This window comes from Balaenoptera borealis (assembly GCF_965194805.1).
Source record: "Balaenoptera borealis genome assembly, chromosome: 17".
Classification (NCBI taxonomy): Eukaryota; Metazoa; Chordata; class Mammalia; order Artiodactyla; family Balaenopteridae; genus Balaenoptera; species Balaenoptera borealis.
In genome coordinates, this window is record NC_138876.1 from 33,928,236 (window position 1) to 33,949,302 (window position 21,067).

The 21,067-nt window shown below is 40.8% G+C and overlaps 1 pseudogene across 1 annotated transcript; it reads left to right on the forward strand.

Annotated features, from left to right (window-relative positions):
- Window positions 1-3,195: 3,195 nt before the first annotated feature.
- Window positions 3,196-6,731, forward strand: LOC309615136 (protein yippee-like 5 pseudogene; annotated as a pseudogene). Its single transcript has one exon. The product of its transcript is annotated as a protein yippee-like 5 pseudogene (transcript).
- Window positions 6,732-21,067: the final 14,336 nt, after the last annotated feature.

The following is a 21,067-nucleotide window of genomic DNA, read 5'->3' on the forward strand; positions in this document are numbered from 1 at the left end:
AATATAAGTAAGTTCTGTGAGCAGTTCTAACAAATTCTCAAACCTGAGGAGGGGGTCATGGAAACTCCCAATTTATAGCTGATTGGTCAGAAGTACAGGTGACAACCTGGGACTTGCAACTGGTATCTGAAGTGGGGGACAGTCTTGTGGGACTGAGCCCTTAAGCTGTGGCGTCTGTGCTCATTCCAGGTAGTTAGTATTAGAATTGAGTTAACTTAGAGGACACCCAGTTGGTGTCCACTGAGAACTGGAGAATCTGTTGGTTTGAGAACCACCATCCCACACACATTTGGTATCAAAAGTATTCTGTGGGCATAGAAAAAGTTTTCTTTTAATTACATTCTGAGGTTCTGGATGGACATGAATTCTGGGGCCACTGCATTCCACTACAGGGACATACCTGGGTATGGTGCCCTTCTCATGCCCACTTTCCAGAAAGTAGTCACATGGCCTAATTACGCTGGAAAATGTCATCTGGTTGTGCCCAGGATGACTAGAAAACTGGTTTGGGGAAGAGCTACCAGTTTCTCCCCCATGGGGAAGGGTCCTTGTCCAGGACCAGGAAGCTCAGGCTTCGAGGGGGAGGAATGACTCTTCCTTTGGCAGAACCAAATATATACTTACTAATCCTTCCAGGTCCCACCACACCTGCCATGGCCTTGCAAGCCCAGCTTCTGCTCCCAGAACTTGCCAGGCTCTGGGAAGAATCTGGGCTGCAGTGATGGTCCCTGGGGGCTCTTAAGAAGTGCTGCCCCCTGGGGTTCCAGGAGGGAGGAAGGGTGAATGGTGTAGTAGGGTGGAGCAGAGAGGTGAGTGCCCTGGGAGACTTTGAGAGAGAAATACCCCTCACACCCCCCGCTCCCCTCTCTCCCTGCAACTGACCCATTGATGCCCTAGGATTTCAGTGCCTTTGGGGAGAAGATGCCTCTGCTTCGTTATCGTGTCTCCAAAACTATGCAAAACCAACTCTTTATCCTCTTGCTGCTTTGCCAGGATTTTTTTAAAGAAATGTTGTTCTTGGCTCACTTGGTTTTCAGTTCCCTAAACAGCACTTTTGAGCTGTCCAAGCTTTTTAAAAGTGTTCTTAAACTGAGACTAAACCCTACTTTTTTGGAAAAGCTACCTTAACTTCAGAGGAGATATTCTTTTCTCCTCATTCCTTTTTTCTACTGCCCTCTTAACAATCCCTGTTCTCAAAGACGTTTGTGTTTTACTTTTTGCTTTCTGTCAAGACAAACTTCCCCCTGCACACCCCTGCCCCCTGCCAAAAAGAACTTTCCCAGAACATAGGTGTTTCAAACCCATGCCAATGTTTTGTAGTTAGTATACACGGGTTAAACTACATAGAAATCCCCTCAAGAGCCAGAGGTAAGCAACAACTTTACTTATTTGATTGGATGCCCTTCAAGTTTAGGAACATCCCATTTTTATTACCCAGCAGATAAGACAGAGCCCTGAATGGCTGTGGCTGTGATTAGATAACTTCTGATGTTTTCATTTCCCTTGCTGATCTGCTGCTTCTAGGTTAAATTCATTTTATTGCCTGTCCATTTTTAAAGAAAGACTGACAGAGTCACTCTAACAGATCAGGGGTCTGAGCTCAGAGTAGGTCAAAGGTGCTCACATGTAGGGAGATGGATAAAAATAGAAGGCGGGTTGGCAAGTACAGCCAGGACACCTGTGTTCATCACGCATACTAATAAAGGCCAGAATCTCCTCATTTGTCTCTGATGGGAAGTTCTGATGGTTTCACAGGATCAAACTCAAGCTGCATCAGAACCAGGTGATTTCCTCTGAGCATTCCATAAAAGGAAGCATCTGTCCATGGTAGGAGTGGCTGTTGAATCCTGGGCAGTTTTTGTTTTTGTTTTAATTATTAGCACCTTTAATTATTATTTATTTATTTGTTTATTTATTTTTGGCTGTGTTGGGTCTTCGTTTCTGTGCGAGAGCTTTCTCTAGTTGCGGCGAGCGGGGGCCACTCTTCACCGCGGTGCGCGGGCCTCTCACTATCGCGGCCTCTCTTGTTGCGGAGCACAGGCTCCAGACGCGCAGGCTCAGTAATTGTGGCTCACGGGCCTAGTTGCTCCGCGGCATGTGGGATCTTCCCAGACCAGGGCTCGAACCCGTGTCCCCTGCATTAGCAGGCAGATTCTCAACCACTGCGCCACCAGGGAAGCCCTCCTGGGCAGTTTTGAATGGTCTGATGAGAAGAGTTTGCGTAGAATGGAACCAAATGTCTGCTCACTCACGTGTTACTGTGTGAAAACACTCAGACATCAAACCTATACCATTCCTGTGAGCGCTCAGTCTCATGTTGATTCTTCCAGACACAATCCCAGCATTATTTATTTGGAGCAGGAGCTATGGGTCCCAGTGAGCTTCCCAGCAGGAGACAAGCGCTTTCCTAGAGCTTCTAAATATTTCTTTAAAATAGTTGCTCTGAGGTTTGTGAGTTGTTTTTTCATTGTACTTAAAAGACTTCCTGTTTCTCTCCAGGTCTCTGGTAGCAACATGGTATTTTGCTTGAACCCTTGGTTTGTCTTAAGGAGATCCTGCTTTTACAGGTTTGGATTAAAAAGTGTCTTGTATGATAGGGTTTCTTGATATGCATGTGGACTTCTGACTTTAAAATACCACATTCCAGTTAGTAGGAAGCAGAGATATTATGTTTCCAGAGAAGTTTTATGTAGTATTCCAGGAAATAGAGGCTTTGATTCTTCCCATCATCAGATGATTGGAGTCCACCATAATGAGTGAAAACCTTTAGATTATACTGACTATAAGGAATAATCGCAGAGAAAAAAATAGGTTAATGGTGGAATATTTATTCTCATCTGTATCTGAATCTTTTGGAATCAAACTGAATGTATGGTTTGCACCATGCGTTTCTCTGTCTTCTCTTCACAAGTTTCCTGAAAGAGAACACTCTGGGCCTCCATGGTCACCTTTATTCACATAAAGAAAGGATTTTTCCATTTGGAAGTAAACGTGTTGGAGGTGAGTAGTTAAAATTGCGTATATTCGTTTCCACTGCAGGGGGCACAGGTTCAATCCCTGGTCTGGGAACTAACATGCCTCATGGCATGGGAAAGAAAGAAGAAAAAGAAAGAAAGAGAGAAAGAGAGAAAGAGAGAGAGAGAGAGAGAGAGAGAAAGAAAGAAAGAAAGAAAGAAAGAAAAAGAGAGAAAGAAAGAAAGAAAGAAAGAAAAGAAAAGAAAAGAAAGGAAGGAAGGAAGGAAGGAAGGAAGAAACATAAGTAGAGTGAGATGCCTCACAATGAGGGGCATCATAAACAGAAGTGACAGGAGTCACAGGTACTTGTTATTAATAATAAAGTATCAACACCTGCCAATGATTTGCAATACTTGCAGTGATATTAATAAATCAGAGCAGAATCAAGGTTATCTTCATAATAACATCCTTGCATTCTCTAGAATTCTCTGGAGTTTTAAGCTGCTTCCCTCAGTAGGAGAGAAAGAGGTGGCTTTACTTCTAGCCTTCCCAGCACTATTTTTACCTTTTAAACACTATGTACACATACGTGAGGTGACATGATCTCTTAAGTGTGCCTCGTCAGGACAAAAAGGCAGAGAGTGGTGGGTTTGTGTTGGAGCTTAATAAATCCAGGAGGCCCTGAGATGTTTGATTTCTCCAAACACTGTCTCTCAGGTACCTCTTGAGTGTTCTCCTTGGAGTTTTCCAGGAATTGTCTACATGTATCCAGACCTCTATCTGGCTGGGGCCCCATGGGTGGGTCCTGGAGTGCTTTACACCTTCTTCTTGTTCACAAAATGCATGTAGGCTCCCGTCACCACTAGCTTTTCACACAGTTCATGACAAAAAGGCCCTTCACCTGTTGTCTTCCTCTCTTTTTTCCAGTGGATTGGCTTTCACTTTCAGGATAAAAATCTGTCTCAGAAGATACTGTGTCTCACTTGTTATAAAGAGCTGTTTATTCAAGGCATTTCTTCTCTCCTAAATTACTGTCGTTGTCCCCTGGTTAGTCTCCCTGCCTCCAGGCCAAATCCCTTCATTCTTTATAGGAATAAAACATACCCATGAGATGTCTGGATATGCTGGTCACAGACTTACTCATTCTCTTGGGTGTATAATGATACAATGGAGAAGTAAAGTCTTTGAAACCATGTAGACTTGGGTTTAAACCCAGCTCCATCCCCTACGACCTTGTGATTTTCATCACCTTTGGGTATCAGGCTCTTCATTAATGAAAAGGAATAACAATCTCTACCTTGCAGAGTTTTCATGAAAATGAAATAACACAATGCCTATAAAGCAGTCAGCACAGGTGTCTGACACGTAGTAGGGTTTTAACAGAGGTTACCCCTCCCTTCTTCCCTTTGTTGTCCAAAGTAAGAGCATCTAAGGGTTGGGGAAATACTGTACAATTTTTCTTCACATGACCTTTCCTTTTGAAACAGTACTAGCATTTTATCAGTTTGTACTACCTTGTTGAAAACATCTGGAGATTCTGAAAATAGAATGTGAATCCTGCTTAAATTTATTTTCAACATAGTCCTGTGGAGGGGTAAGGACGAAAAGGGAGAAAACTCAGTGATGAGAAAAAAACTTTATGAAAGGAAAAAAGAGAGGTTGTAAGTGAATTACTGTTAGCCTATTGTTTTTTCTCTTCTAGTTACTTTGGTTTGATTGCAGGCCTACAATATAAGACATGGTGGCATTTTTTTCCATCAACGTTGCTCTTAGCATCGGGTCCCTCAGAAGCAGACACAGAGCACGTAGCCCCTTTCCACTGTCCTTCCAGAGCTAACATGCCACCTTAAGTCCAATGGGATATTCCAGTTATTTGTTATAATGGAATTTTGCCAAAAAATATACAAAATAATGTTTCGCATTCAAAAGATCTTAAGAGAAAATAGAGCTCTTCTGTCATCAGTCAGCCAGTGAATGGATTCTGCTGGGCTGGATGCACCATGAACACTCCTTTCTTTCTCTACAACTCCTTTCATTTTAATCCCTCTCTCCCTACTCTCCACCCCCAAGCTTAAGCATTTCTTTGGAGAGGTGTTTGCTGGGCTAACTTTCATTGAAATGGTGATGATGTTAGAAATCAGAAGAAATGCGCCTTCCTGGTTTAGCCCAACCCCCCAGGCTTAATCATTTTGTTGTTGTTGTTGTTAAGAAGTGTTGGGTGAACTATGGAAAACAATATGGAGGTTCCTCAAAAAACTAAAAATAGAGTTGCCACAGGATCCAGCAATCCCACACTTAGGCATTTACCCAGACAAAACTATAATTTGAAAAGATACATGCACCTCTATGCTCACAGCAGCACGATTCACAATAGCCAAGACATGGAAACAACCTAAATGTCCATTGACAGAGGAATGGATAAAGAAGATGGGGTGCATATGTACAATGGAATACTACTCAGCCATAAAAAAAGAATGAAATAATGCCATTAGCAGCAACATGGATGGACCTAGAGATTTTCATACTAAGTGAAGTAAGTCAGAAAGGGAAAGACAAATACCATATGATAGCACGTATATGTGGAATCTAAAATACAATGCAAATCAATGTATCTACGAAAAAAAACAGACTCACAGACATAGAGAACAGACTTGTGGTTGCCAAGGTAGTGGGGAGGGGAGGAAAGGAATGGGAGTTTGGGATTAACAGAGGCAAACTATTGTGTGTAGAATGGATAAACAACAAGATCCTACTGTATAGCACAGGGAACTATATTCAATATTCTGTGACAAATCATAATGGAAAAGAATATGAAAAAGAATATATATATATATATATATATATATATATGTTAAAAAAAGAAGTGTTGGGTGAGTCAACTTTTATTTAGATGATGATGATGTTGGGGGTCAGAAAAAATTTAGGAAGTTCAAAGATAATGACAACTTGGTGACCTCTGTCTGCAGAGGTTTCTCTTCTCCACTTGCCGCTGACAATGCCATAGCATTCAGGCATCTTCTCTGGCGTGGGCAGGAGTTTTTACATGAATGGAGCCTTACACAGAGCGTCTTCTGGCAGAAATTTTATTATAACCAATGCAACGCATCTCTTTGCAACTTGCCACTCATGAAAGTAACAATGGCTTTGAGGCTTCATCTCAGCCGAGGACCGAAGAGCCGCTGGTGGCCTTGGATCTCGCAGCTGCTCAGGGGTTTTAGAACTTCAACTATAAAAATGGGCAGGATTTTCCTTGATCATATCGGTGGTACCCGTCTGTTTTCCTATGCAAACTGCGATACAATCCCGACCAACCACTCAGAACTCATCTCCACTTGATTCACAGGCGCCACTGGCAGAGCATTTCTTTTTAACTAACTTTTAACAAGGTAGTTAACCTGCAGTACAGTGAAGTTCAAGACTGGGTCATGCTCACTGGCCGCCACATGGTTCGAGATGTGAGCTGCAAAAACTGCAATAGCAAACTGGGATGGATCTATGAGTTTGCCACTGAAGACACCCAGCGTTATAAGGAAGGCCGTGTGATCCTAGAAAGTGCTCTAGTTCGAGAAAGTGAGGGCTTTGGGGAGCATGTACCATCTGGAACTCTTGAAGAAAAAGAGATAAATCCATCTTTTCCCCAGGTCTTCTTCACTGAAAACAAAAGTCTACTTACATACATTGTCACTTTAGCGTCAGTGTAAGATTCATGAACTGTGGAACAAGGGGTTGTGAGAATCTATAATGGAACGTTTCTTTCTTCCTTTCTTTCTTTCTCTCTCTCTCTTTCTTCCTTCCTTCCTTCCTTCCTTTCTTTCTTTTTCTTTTTTCTTCCTTCCTTCCTTTCTTTCTTTCTTTCATCCTTTCTTTCTTTTTTTAATTTTCTATTTTCCATCCAACAGCAGTGTGTAGAGAGAATATTATGCAGATGCTGTTAATTTTTTTTCCCCCTATGTTTACATCTTGAGGCAGAACAGTCTGTCTGCAGCTATATGGTGGGCTATGTGAGGAAAAAAACCTGGGCTATTAGAGTGAAAAAGTGTTTTATGTAAATTCTGAAAGGAAAATGTGTCAAGAGCATGGTTCTTAAATTAATTCAGGCTTCATTTTAAAACTTTTTTTTAATCCAGTTATTTCAGTTGATTTGCTAGCTTCAGAGAAGAGATCCGAATTTGTGACCAGCGCTAAAGGTTCAGTGTTAGTATGGTTTGTGCTGGCCATTGTGCCATATTCTTGTTGGAGATGAACTGTAGCATCAGAGCCCATTCTTTTTTTTTTTTTTTTCCGAAACTTTGGTCTCGTAAGAAATAAATCACCATACTTGTGTGTCGGCTGAAGGATTCTTTTTTTTTTATTATTATTTATTTATTTATTTATTTTTGGCTGTGTTGGGTCTTCGTTTCTGTGCGAGGGCTTTCTCCAGTTGTGGCAAGCGGGGGCCACTCTTCATCGCAGTGCGCGGGCCTCTCACTGTCGCGGCCTCTCTTGTTGCGGAGCACAGGCTCCAGACGCGCAGGCTCAGTAGTTGTGGCTCACGGGCCCAGTTGCTCCGCGGCATGTGGGATCTTCCCAGACCAGGGCTCGAACCCATGTCCCCTGCATTGGCAGGCAGATTCTCAACCACTGCGCCACCAGGGAAGCCCCCAGAGCCCATTCTTCCTTGTCAGTCTTGATCCAAAGATGTCACCATTCCTAGTTATTTGTCACCACATAATTGGTATTGATTGGAAACTTTTCCTGATATGGGGCAGAACTGCTTGGTTGTCTTTTCCATGTAAATTAAGCCTAGTAACATAAACAAAGTAATAGTTGGATGTTAAAAAAACAAACAAAAAACAACAATGGCTTTGATATACAGACCGCATCTTTAACATCTTTAGTTTTAAGGGAGTTTACCTAGGCCTCAGACATGGAATCATCCTGCCTGGAGAGCACAGAAGACTTTTCTTAGTGAATTATGATATTCCACCCTTGACCCTGCTGCCTGGTGACGTCGTGGATTAGAGCGGCTGGGCTTTCTGACCTGTACATCAATCTCAAATTCCATTTTGGACACAGAGAAGAGAGGGCATGAGGGAGAGGGAGACTGAAGACTACAGAAATGGCCTCAACCAAGTTAATAACTAGTTTTTAAAGCTAATGAATTTTTTTCTCTAACTCTACTTATCAGCAGGGTGTGTAACGTACTGCTTTCCTCCCCCTCAGGCCATGTTTCTCTCAGGGCTGATCACGGTTCTTACGAGATGTGTTCACTTTATTTTTTTAAATATTTATTTATTTTATTTATTTTCTTGGCTGCGTCGGGTCTTCGTCGAGGCATGCGGAATCTTTCGTTGCAGCGCGCGGTCTCTTCATTGCGGCATTTGGGCTTCTCTCTAGTTGTGGCGCACGGGTTCCAGGGCGCATGGGCTCTATAGTTTGTGGCACGCGGGCTCTCCTTGAGACACGAGCTCAGTAGTTGTGGAGTGTGGATTTAGTTGCCCTGTGGCATGTGGGATCTTCGTTCCCTGACCAGGGATTGAACTCTCATCCCTTGCATTGGAAGGTGGATTCTTTACCACTGGACCACCAGGGAAGTCCTGAAATGTGTTCACTTTAAATTCACCCATTCGCTTATCTTCTCTTCCAGGTAGCTATAGATTCCACGGCCTCGAACGGGGACCCCAGGAACAGCTGTTCCCTGACTACATCCACTCCTACCAACCCAACAAGTACCTGAAGGCCTTCGTGGCTGTGGTGGAGATTTGCCAAGACTCTGACAGGTATGAGACTCCCCATCTCTGTGGGTTCCCGTGGCCCCTGGCTGGCCCTGGGCAGAAGAATGGAAATGAAGTTATGCTGAGGCTCATGAGGGGACAGAATAAAGCCTGGCCCCAAATGTGTTACCCTCTCCACACCTAGAGAAACTGAGTTCGTGCCAAGCTCACGTTGGGCACCAAAAAAAATCCTTTCTTAGCTTTCTTCTCTTACTTGGCTGGCAGGACCACCGGATAGTGATTTTAGTTTCCCTTTTGTAAAATTTGAGTATGTGCTTCTCTATGCAAAGTTTGGTCCGTGGACCAGCAGTGTAACGTCACCTAGGAACTTAGAATGTCGAGCCCCACTTAAGAATCTGAATCAGCATCTGCACTGTAACAAGATTTCCAGGTGATTCAGGTGCACTTTGGAGTCTGAGAAGCACCGGTTTATTAGGCACTATTCTGTCTGATCCTCACATTAACCCTTCTGTAGTGGGTGTTGTTTAATAGAAGAGGAAAACTGTGCAGGGAGGTGAAGTGATCTGTGCCCTGTCCTACAGCCAGAGGCAGGATTTAAACCCAGAGCCAGCTCATTCCACAGAGTAAACTTGTAAAATTGTGGGGTTTCACTGACGTCAAAAGCTATTGGTAACTTTAGCAGAGGGTGTGTGTCTGCCCGTGTGCACGTGTGTGTGTGCCCACGTCATTGTGTGTGTGTTTGTATGTGCATGTAGAGTAAGTCCCCTACATAAGAACGAGTTCTGTTCCAAGAGTGTGTTTGTAAGTCCAATTTGTTTGTAAGTCCAGCTAAGTTAGCCTAGGTACCCAACTAACACGATCAGCTATATAGTACTGCACTGTAATAGGTTTATAATACTTTCACACAAATAATACATAACAAGCACAAAAAATAAAGAAAACATTTTTAATCTTGCAGTAGAGTACCTTGAAAAGTACAGTAGTACCAGCTACGTCACCACTGCTTTTATGCTCGCTTCTGGACATCCTGGGCTTGAAATAAAGATACTGTACTACTGTATTCTATACAGTACTGTACGGTAACGTACACAAAAGCATAGCCACTTGTAGGGGTTAAATGCACGTGACAATGTACGCCAGACACATGAACTAACTTACGTGATTGGACATGTGAACACACGTATCGGTATTATATTTATTTTTATTTGATGGTAAATATTGACGTTTACCACTAAGGGAATTCCCTGTAATAAATTATTTACATAAATTACATTAAACTGGATTTATTCTACCTTTCCAGTATTTCCAGATTGAGGTGAATTCATTCACATGTTTGATCAACAAGGCTCTTTGAGGTAGAACCAGTGTAAATATAAATATGGGTAAATCTCAGTTGACTGACTGGTGTGATGGTAAAACAGGGCTAGGTGGTAATGAGCAGCAACTAATTGACCTGTTAAACCAGGAAAATAAAGAAAGTGACTCTGTCCTCCAGTTTCAGAGAGATTTCATGGAATGGCCTGATTTCTGTTCTTTCTAGTCTCATAATTGGTGAAAATCATATTAAAAACCTGATACCCAGGCACCATAGGAAGTGACACAGCCTAGTGACCAGAAAGTGCAGAGAAACCAACAGGACAGGTAATAGGAAAGTTGCCATCAGTATCCTTCTCGCTAGCGAGTCTCTGGATTCGGCTTGGTCATTGCCAGTAACTCAAATGGGTGTGAGGCCAGTTGGGATGAATGAACAGGTCCAGTCAAATCAGATAGCTCTAAACACTAGGCCTCTACCAACACTTCCCCTCTTACACGTTTGGAACAAAGGGCAAAAATAGCATTTTAAATTACCTTGTTGAAATGATACTTACACTCAACCTTGAGATACTGTCTGTGAAGACAACTTGAATCTCAGCTCTGATGTCTTCAGGCCCCAATTCAGAGAGGATTCTTAGAGAGGCTCAGGTCATATGGAGATTTCTACCAAGGAGGGTAAAGACAGACAGATTGCATCCCCGCTGTCAGAAACTCCTCCAAATGTCCCCAAGGCACCAACACAGTAATTCTCTCCCTTCTCTTTATAACACACACAATTTATGGAGGGGATTGTCCTTTCCCTGGTGTATGTTCTTGACAGCTTTGTCATAAATTAACTGACCACATATGTATGGGCTTATTCCTGGGCTCTCTGGTCTATTCCTCTCGCCCATGTGCCTCTTTTAGTGCCATTTCTATACTGTTTGGTTCCTGTAGCTCTGTAATATGGTTTCAAGTCAGTGAGTGAGTTTCCTCCAGCTGCTGTTCTCCTTTCTCAGGATCCCCTTGGCTGTTCAGGGTCCTTTGTGGTTCCATACACATGTCAGGGTTGTTCAGTTTCTGTGAAAAATGCCTTTGGAATTTTGGTAGGAATGTCATTGAAGTGCATACTGTTTTGGGTAGAATGGACATTTTAGCACTACTAATTCTTTCCATCCAAAAGCACCGGATATCTTTCCATTTATTTGTGTCTTCAGTTTCTTCGTTGATGTCTTAGGGTTTTCAGTGTGCAACTCTTTCACACTCTTGGGTTAAATTCATTCCCAGTTATGTGGTTCTTTTGACGTTATTGTAAATAGGATTGTTTTCTTAATTTCTCTCTCTGATGGTTCATTATTTGTGTATAGAAACACAACTGATTTTAGTGTATTGATTTTGTATCCTGCAGCTTTACTGAATTCATTTATTAGTTCTAATAGTTTTTTGGTGATTTGATGTATAAAACTGGAATTAGAAATCCCACTATTTCTACCACATCCAGGTCATCCACAACACCCAAGACATAGTGGCTACTATTATAATCTTCCCACAGTGCCCCTTAAAAACATGTGAAATCTTATAAGGGCGAATTGCATCATCACTTTGGGTGAGCAGGATCTGGGTAAAGCTTGGCCTCTATACAAAGTTTCATGTCTTCTCTACTTTTCTGTCCTTTTATTGACGTGATTGTTTGAAATATAATTTATTTTCCAGTAATTTCAAATGTATAGAAAATTTTCAATAGCAGCACAAAGTACTCACATTTGGCACTTCACACAAAACACTCCAATGTGTTTTACCCAAAACACGGATACACTCCCAGGGAACAAGCACTTAATTACCAAATGAGAATCATTACAATTTCTTATAATAATCCAATCCACAGGTCCACTTCAACTTTCACCATCTGCTCCAACTCTATGAAAATGTCTTTTTTCATTGTGATCCAGTTTTCTTTCTTTTTTTTCCCCTCTGGAACCCTAACTGAGACTTTCCCTCATATTCAAAATCTTGATGGACTTGAAGTACAAGATGGGTATGTGACCTGGTGGCCTTTCCTGTATGGCTTCTTTCACTTAGGATTATCCATGTTGTAGCATGTATCAGTACTTCATTTTTTCCTTTGTGATTAAAAACACATAACATAACATTTACCATTTAAACCATTTTACATATACAGTTCTGTGACATTCATTGCATCTACATTGTTACAAAAATATCCTCACCATTCATCTCTCAAACTTTTTCATTTTCCCCAAGTGAAACTGTATCCATTAAACACTAACTCTTCTCAGCTCCTGCAACCACATTCTTTCTGTCTTTGAATTTGACTCCTCTGGATGCCTTATGTAAGTGGAATCAAATAATTTGTCCTTCTGTAACTAACTTATTTCACTTAGCATAGTAACTTCAAGGTTCATCCATGTTATAGCATGTGTCAGAATTTCCTTAGTTTTCAAGGAAATAATATTTCCTTGAATAATATTTCCTTATGAATATACCACATTCCATTTACCCATTTATCCATCAATGGACACTTGGGTTGCTTACACCTTTTGTTATTGTGAATGATGCTGCTATGAATATGAGTGTACAAATATCTGTTCCAGTCCCTGCTTTCAAATATTTTGAGTAAATACCCTGAAGTGGAATTGACAGATCATATGTTAACTCTGTGTTTAACTTTTTGAGGAGCTGCCATATTGTTTTCACAGTGGTTGCACCATTTTACTCTATTCATTTATGTGTTAGAATAATATGGCAGTTCATGGATGTGCTGCATTTTGTTTATCTGTTCACCTGTTGATTGACATTTTAATTGTTTCTACCTCTTAGCTATTGTGAACAGTGCTGCTGTTCACAGCACTATGAGTATTTGTGTACAACTTTTTGTTTGAACAGCTGTTTTTAATTCTCACTAGGAGTGGAGTTGTTGAATCCTATCATACTGTACAGTTATCTTTTTGAGGAAATGTCAAAGTATTGTGCACATAGGTTGCATCATTTTATATTTTCACAAGCCATGTTTACAGTTCCACTTGCTCTACATTGTTGCCAGTATTAGTTATTTTTTATTTTTCTTGACGATAACAATTCTAGTGTGGTTGAAGGGGTAATGAATTATGGTACGAATTTGCATTTCCATCATGACTACCGATGTTTGACATCTTTTCCATTGTATGTTGACCACTTGTATGTCTTGTCTGGAGAAGAGTCTGGTCAAGTCCTTTGTGCATTTTAAAAATTGAGTTGTGTTTTTGTTGTTGAGTTTCTCAATATGTTCTGGTTAACAGACTCATTAGATATATCATGTGCAAATATTTTCTTCTGTTCTGTGGGCTATCTTTTTACTTTCTGGATAGCAGTTTTGATGCAATAAATTTTTTAACTTTGAGGAAATCCAATCTATCTATTTTTTCTTTCATTTCTTGTGCTTTGATGTCAGATCTAAGAAACCACTGCTAAATGCAAGGTCATGAAGATTTATTCCCTTGGTTTATTTGAGAGATTATAGAGTCATTCCTTGGTATCCACTTTGCTAGGATTAAGGTCTGCTGTCAGAGTCAGTGTCAGGGCTTAGGTATCAGGGTTTAGGGTTATGGTCAGGGCTGGATAGTCAGGGTAGAGGGTAATGGTCAGGGTCAGGGATTAGAGCCGAGGTGTCAGGATCAAGGGTCTAGGGTTGTTAGGTTTAGGGCTATAGGTTAGGGTGTTAGGGTTATAGGTTAGAGTTAGAGTTAGGTTAAAGCATAACCTTCCCTCACTCCCCTTGTCCCTCTCCATCTTTCTGAGGCCTCCAGGAAGGACAGGACTAGTCCAGGGTCACACATGGCTCAGAGACTTGAGCTGGACCAATGTTTCTCTGTCCCTCAATCCTGGGCATAGTTTTGTATACTATCTATGTACCTTCTTTGACCAGGTGTTTGTTCAGAGCTTTTCCTATTTTTAATGGGGTTGTTTGTGTTAGAGCTTTTTGTATGTTTTGATACAAATCCTTTGTTAGACATGTGTCTGCAAATATTTTTCTCTCAGTTTGTGACTTGTCTTTTGATTTTCTGAGTAAGGCCTTCCACAGAGTAGAAATCTTTAATTTTACAAAGTCCGTGGTATTCCTTGTTTTTCTTTGTGGATTGCCTTTTTGTGTTGTGTGTTAAAACTCAGAGCTCATGATGTACATAACCAAACCCAACCTCCTGTCAATTTTCCTCTATGTCTTCTTCTATAATTTTGAATAGTTTTGCATTTAAGATTCGTCTATGAATAATTTTGGGTGAATTTGGTGTAAGTTATAAACATTCATTTCATTCCATACGGTTTCCAATTAATTGTTCCTTAAGTATTTTGGGAGAAATTATGGGATGCTGTCTCCATTTAGGTTTGAATTTCCACAGTTTAACAGATTCAGCAGTTCTGCCAGTAGGGGGCGCTGCCTCCAGTGAACTGTGAGGTGGGCACGGCCTGCACTTCCTGCACTGACCACAGGGGGGCCGAGACCGCCTCTCTGACCCACAGAGCATGCGCATTCCACTGAGGACTTGGCTCCGCGCAGCCGAGAGGAGTTATGTCTCCTCAGGCACCGAGAGGAGTTATGTCTCCTCAGGCACCGACTGGGCTTTGCCTTCGGATGCCCCGGGTCAGCATCTCTGCCGACAGGAGCTCAGTCTCCTTAGGACTCACCAGGGTTTCGGCTTCAGGACAACTTGGGGCTGCGTCCATACTGACAGGAGCTGAGTTTCCTGACGACCCAGGTGAAGCCGAGAGGAAAAGGTGAGGAGAAGTGAGGAAAAGTGGGGAGAAGCTTCCTGTGTGCGACTGACTGTTGAGGGAGGTCCGTCTTCATGCGACCCAGGACGGGCTTGATGTGGAAAACTGGGTTTTTAGTCAGTTTTGTGTGCCGTGTAGATGGTGTCCAGTGTCGTTATGTGGCGTGTGGCATCCAGTTTTCCCAGCGCTGTTTATTGTGGGCACTGTCCTTACCCTTGGTGTGCTCTTGGCCCCTTTGTCATTAGTTAACTGACCCCAGCCATGTGGGTTGAATACTGAGCTCTCTGTTCTGTTCCTCTGATCCGTGAGCCTGTTTTTGTGCCAATTCCACACTTTTTTGGTGACTGTAGCTTCATAATGTAGTGTAAAGTCGGGAGGAAGATGCCTCCAGCCTGTTCTCCTTTCTCAGGATTGCTTTGGCTATTTGGGATCCTTTGTGGTTCCACACAAATATTAGGATGATTTGCTCTATTTCTGTGAAAAATACCATTGGAATTTTGGTAGGGATCGCATTCACTGTGTACATTGCTTTGAGTAGAATGGACATTTTAGCAATATTCTTCCATTCCACGAGAACGAGATATCGTTCCATTTATTTGTGTCTTTCAATTTATTCTTCAATATCTTTAAGTTTTCAGTGTGCAGGCCTTTCACGCCCTTGGTTAAATTTATTCCTAAATATTTTGTTCTTTTTGATGCAATTGTAAATAGGGTTGGGTTTTTTTTCATATTCTGATTGGTGTTTAGAAAAGCAATTGATTTCTGTGTACTGATTTTGTAACTTTACTGAATTCATTTATTATTTCTAATAGTTTTTTGGTGGAATGATGTGGAAAACTGGAATTCAAAAATCCCACCGTTTCTTGCTGTTTTTCTCGTGATTAGACTGGGTTTATGGGTTTTGAGGAGGCAGGTCACAGAGGTCAAGTGCATTCTCATCATTTTATGTCAAGGGAACAGGCTCTCAAGGCAACTTATCACTGTTTATGTTAACTTTGGTCACGTGACTGAGGTCGTGTTTGTCAGTTTTCCCTGCTGTGAAGTTGTTTTTCTCGTGTCCATACTGTACGTCTTATTTAGGAAGAAGTCACTATGCGGAACCCACACTTCAGAAGAGGGTTAGGGTTACTTCCTCGATGGATGCCTATGTGTCTACATCGATTATTTGGAATTCTTCTGCATAGGACATTTCTATTTAACCCAACTCATAAAAAGTGTTTGTAATTATTTATTTTACTAGTGTGGACACCTGAATAGTTATTTTATACTTGTGGTTATAATTCAACAGTACAGTACTTGGGTGCTTAGTTCATTCTTGCTTTGGCTGTATAAGAGCTTTTTCCATTGTCTCATGGGATTATGTCGAATGAAAACATCTTGGGAATTCCCTGGCAGTCCAGTGGTTAGGACTCTGTGCTTTCACTGCTGAGGGCACAGGTTCAATCCCTGGTTGGGGAGCTAAGATCCCACAAGCCTTGCAGCACGCCCCCCGCCTCCCCCAAAAAAGAAAAAATTAAAAAAAAAAGAAAACATCTTGTGGGTTTTTTTGTTCCCTTGATACTTCTTTACTTTCTGATACTTCAAGATTATCCTGGCACATGTATTTACTCTCTGAGTCCTAGTAGCAGCCATTTCTTCAAAGGTCCCTGATTCCTTTTATTAGGGGATGGTATTAAAAACTTACATTTGGAAGTTAGATGTACTCAGCTGACAATGCACTGAAATATATGCATGTATTCCAACCTATGCATATACACCTAATTATAAAGATTTCTTTGTAGAACTCTCTGTATCCATGTTAAGCTAAAGATGAGTTTATATAGATGTCACCAACCTGATCCATTATTACATGGATATTGTAACCTTCTCCCTTTGCTTATCTGTAACTTCCTACTCCAGTGGTAGGAAACTTGGCTTCTACCATCTGTCATTTTTTGAATTCATCGCTTGCTTCATTCTAGATTACAGATACAGTGGTTTCAGCATTCTTAGCTCCTACCCCCAGGGGAAGAACTTTATAAAATAGAGTCTAGTGTTTAGGTACAGTACATTTCACCTTTGGTCTACAGATTCCATTTATTTCCAAAGTTATGGAGGTCAGCACCTTTTGTCCCACCACCAACAGTGGGTTTTTTTCATACATTTCTAAATCAGTTTTTGTTAAATTCTGTAATTAATCCTGTGGTACTCCCATATCCTAAATAACTAAGATTGAATATATTATGATTTATTTGTTGGGCTGTAAAAGTTTATGGGTTTAGATAAATGCATAGTGGCAGGTATTCGTTACTAAAGTATCATATGGAATATTTCAATTCCCCACCCATAACCTGTTTACCATCTCTGTTTTACCTGTTCCAGAGTGTCATAAATGGGGTCATGCAGTGTGTAACACGTCAGACTGGATTCTTTCACTTTACAATATACATGTAAGATTCATCCATGTTTTTTGCATGGGTTGATGGTTCATTCCTTTATATTTCTGAATGCTATTCCACTGCATGTGTATGGGAGGAAAATAAATTTTTCCTCTGCCTTTCTTTGTTCTTCATTGAAGTAATGAAGATGAAAGGCAGATGAACTGGAGAAAAACAATCAGAAGTTTAATAACATGTGTACTTCCTACATGCAAGGGAGATATTCCGGAAAACTGAGTAATGCCCTGAAATGGCCCAAACCATCATCTTAAATACCATCTTCATCTAAAAACAAAAGAAAGGAAGAGTTTGATTGTTGTGCAGATTTAAGTCTTTGCTTTCTCCACTGATATGAGTTTCTTGAGATTTAGTCATCCTTCCATTCCTGGTATGGGGAGGGAGATAACCTTTCAAATGGAGACTTCCCTTATAAATGTAAATTTTCCTCACAAAAGGGCAATCTTGACTTGGTTTTCAGAGATTCTCATGCATCTTCTTTTTTTAAAAAAGCAATCAGCTCAAAATAATCCTTATGCACGCATATTTTGGGGTGGCATATTCTGCTCCCCTTGTAATGGGTATACCCCAATCTGTTTATGCATTCTTCTACTGATGGACATCCCGGTTTCTTTAAGTTTACAGCCATTATGAATAGAGGCACTGTACTTAATTACATCCTTGTTTGTATTTGGACATAGTTTTTTTCTTTTGAAGTTCATCCATGATGTAGCATGTTTTGTTACTTTGTTCTTTTTGATTGCTGAATAGTATTCCAAGTAGTGGGTTCTTTTTTAAAAAATATTTATTTATTTATTGGGCTGCGTCAGGTCTTAGTTGTGGCATGCAGGATCTTAGTTGTGGTGCGCGGGCTCTCTAGTTGCGGTGCACGGGCTTAGTTGCCCTGCAGCATGTGGGATCTTAGTTCCCCAACCAGGAATCGAACCCGCGTCCCCTGCATTGGAAGGCGGGTTTGTAACCACTGGACCACTAGGGAAGTCCCCTGGACATAGTTCTTAAAAGCAGTTGTCTAACTACTGGAGGCATGATGTTGGATCCCCAGGTGAACCTTATTTAGCTTTGGAAAAAACTTACAAGATATCTTTTAAAGTAGCTGTATATGCATTTCATCAGCAGTGAAGGAGAGTCCTGTTTTTCCTCACCCTCCATCAATCAGTAGTGTCATTTTTTTGGAGTTTATTAGTCATAGTAGGTGCGCAGTGCTATCTCATTGTTGTTTTAATTTGTAATTCCCTAATAGTATACAATGTTGAGCATATTCCTGTATGCCTTATTTACTATCTGTATATCTTCTTTGACCAAGTCTCTATTCCAATCTTTACCATTTTTTTTAAAGGTGAAGAAAGTTCTTTTTTTTTAATATATATAAATTTATTTATTTATTTATTTATTTATTTATTTATTTATTTATTTATAGCTGCATTGGGTCTTTGTTGCTGCACGCAGGCTTTCTCTAGTTGTAGTGAGTGGGGGCTACTCTTTGAGGCAGTGTACGGGCTTTTCATTACAGTAGCTTCTCTTGTTGTGGAGCACGGGCTCTAGGTGCATGGGCTTCAGTAGTTGTGGCACACGGGCCTTGTAGTTGTGGCTCGTGGGCTCTAGAGCGCAGGCTTGGTAGTTGTGGCGCACAGGCTTAGTTGCTCTGCAGCATGTGGGATCTTCCCGGACCAGGGCTTGAACCCGTGTCCCCTGCATTGGCAGGCGGATTCTTAACCACTGCGCCCCCAGGGAAGCCCTTGTTTTTGAATTTTTGAATTTTATTTTATTTATTTTTTTATACAGCAGGTTCTTATTAGTTATCCATTTTATACATATTAGTGCATATATGTCAATCCCAATCTCCCAATTCATCACACCACCACCCTCCCCTCCCCCCTCCGCTTTCCCCCCTTGGTGTCCATACCTTTGTTCTCTACATCTGTGTCTCAATTTCTGCCCTGCAAACCGGTTCATCTGTACCATTTTTCTAGGTTCCACATATATGCGTTAATATACAATATTTGTTTTTCTCTTTCTGACTTCACTCTGTATGACAGACTCTAGGTCCATCCACCTCACTACAAATAACTCAATTTCGTTTCTTTTTATGGCTTATTCCATTGTATATATGTGCCACATCTTCTTTATCCATTCATCTGTCGATGGGCATTTGGGTTGCTTCCATGACCTGGCTATTGTAAATAGTGCTGCAATGAACACTGGGGTGCATGTGTCTTTTTGAATTATGGTTTTCTCTGGGTATATGCCCAGTAGTGGGATTTCTGGGTCATATGGTAACTCTATTTTTAGTTTTTTAAGGAACCTCCATACTGTTCTCCATAGTGGCTGTATCAATTTACATTCCCACCAACAGTGCAAGAGGGTTCCCTTTTCTCCACACCCTCTCCAGCATTTGTTGTTTGTAGATTTTCTGATGATGCCCATTCTAACTGCTGTGAGGTGACACCTCATTGTAGTATTGATTTGCATGTCTCTAATAATTAGTGATGTTGAGCAGCTTTTCATGTGCTTCTTGGCCATCTGTATGTCTTCTTTGGAGAAATGTCTATTTAGGTCTTCTGCCCATTTTTCAATTGGGTTGTTTTTTTAATATTGAGCTGCATGAGCTGTTTATATATTTTGGAGATTAATCCTTTGTCCGTTGATTGGTTTGCAAATATTTTCTCCCCTTATGAGGGTTGTCTTTTCGTCTTGTTTGTAGTTTCCTTTGCTGTGCAAAAGCTTTGAAGTTTCATTAGGTCCCATTTGTTTATTTTTGTTTTTATTTCCATTACTCTAGGAGGTGGATCAAAAAAGATCTTGCTGTGATTTATGTCAGAGTGTTCTTCCTATGTTTTCCTCCAAGAGTTTTATTGTGTCCAGTCTTACATTTAGATCTCTAATCCATTTTGAGTTTATTTTGGTGTATGGTGTTAGGGAGTTGTTCTAATTTCATTCTTTAACATGTAGCTGTCCAGTTTTCCCAGCACCACTTATTGAAGAGACTGTCTTCTCCATTGTATATCCTTGCCTCATTTGTCATAGATTAGTTGACCATAGGTGTGTGGGTTTATCTCTGGGCTTTCTATCCTGTTCCATTGATCTATATTTCTGTTTTTGTGCCAGTACCATATTGTCTTGATTACTGTAGCTTTGTAGTATAGTCTGAAGTCAGGGAGTCTGATTTCTCCAGCTCCGTTTTTTTCCCTCAAGACTGCTTTGGCTATTCAGGGTCTTTTGTGTCTCCATACAAATTTTAAGATTTTTTGTTCTAGTTCTGTAAAAAATGCCATTGGTAATTTGATAGGGATTGCATTGCATCTGTAGATTGCTTTGGGTAGTATCGTCATTTTCACAATATTGATTCTTCCAATCCAAGAACATGGTATATCTCTCCATCTGTTGGTATCATCTTTAATTTCTTTCATCAGTGTCTTATAGTTTTCTGCATACAGGTCTTCTGTCTCCTTAGGTAGGTTTATTCCTAGGTATTTTATTCTTTTTGTTGCAATGGTAAACGGGAATGTTTCCTTAATTTCTGTTTCAGATTTTGCATCATTAGTGTATAGGAATGTGAGAGATTTCTGTGCATTAATTTTGTATCCTGCAACTTTACAAAATTCATTGATTAGCTCTAGTAGTTTTCTACTAGTGGCATCTTTAAGATTCTCTGTGTATAGGATCATGCCATCTGCAAATGGTGACAGCTTTACTTCTTCTTTTCCGATTTGTATTCCTTTTATTTCTTTTTCTTCTCTGATTGCTGTGACTAGGACTTCCAAAACTATGTTGAATAATAGTGGTGAGAGTGGACATCCTTGTCTTGTTCCTGATCTTAGAGGAAATGCTTTCAGTTTTCCCCATTGAGAATGATGTTTGCTGTGGGTTTGTCATATATGGCTTTTATTATGTTGAAGTAGGTTCCCT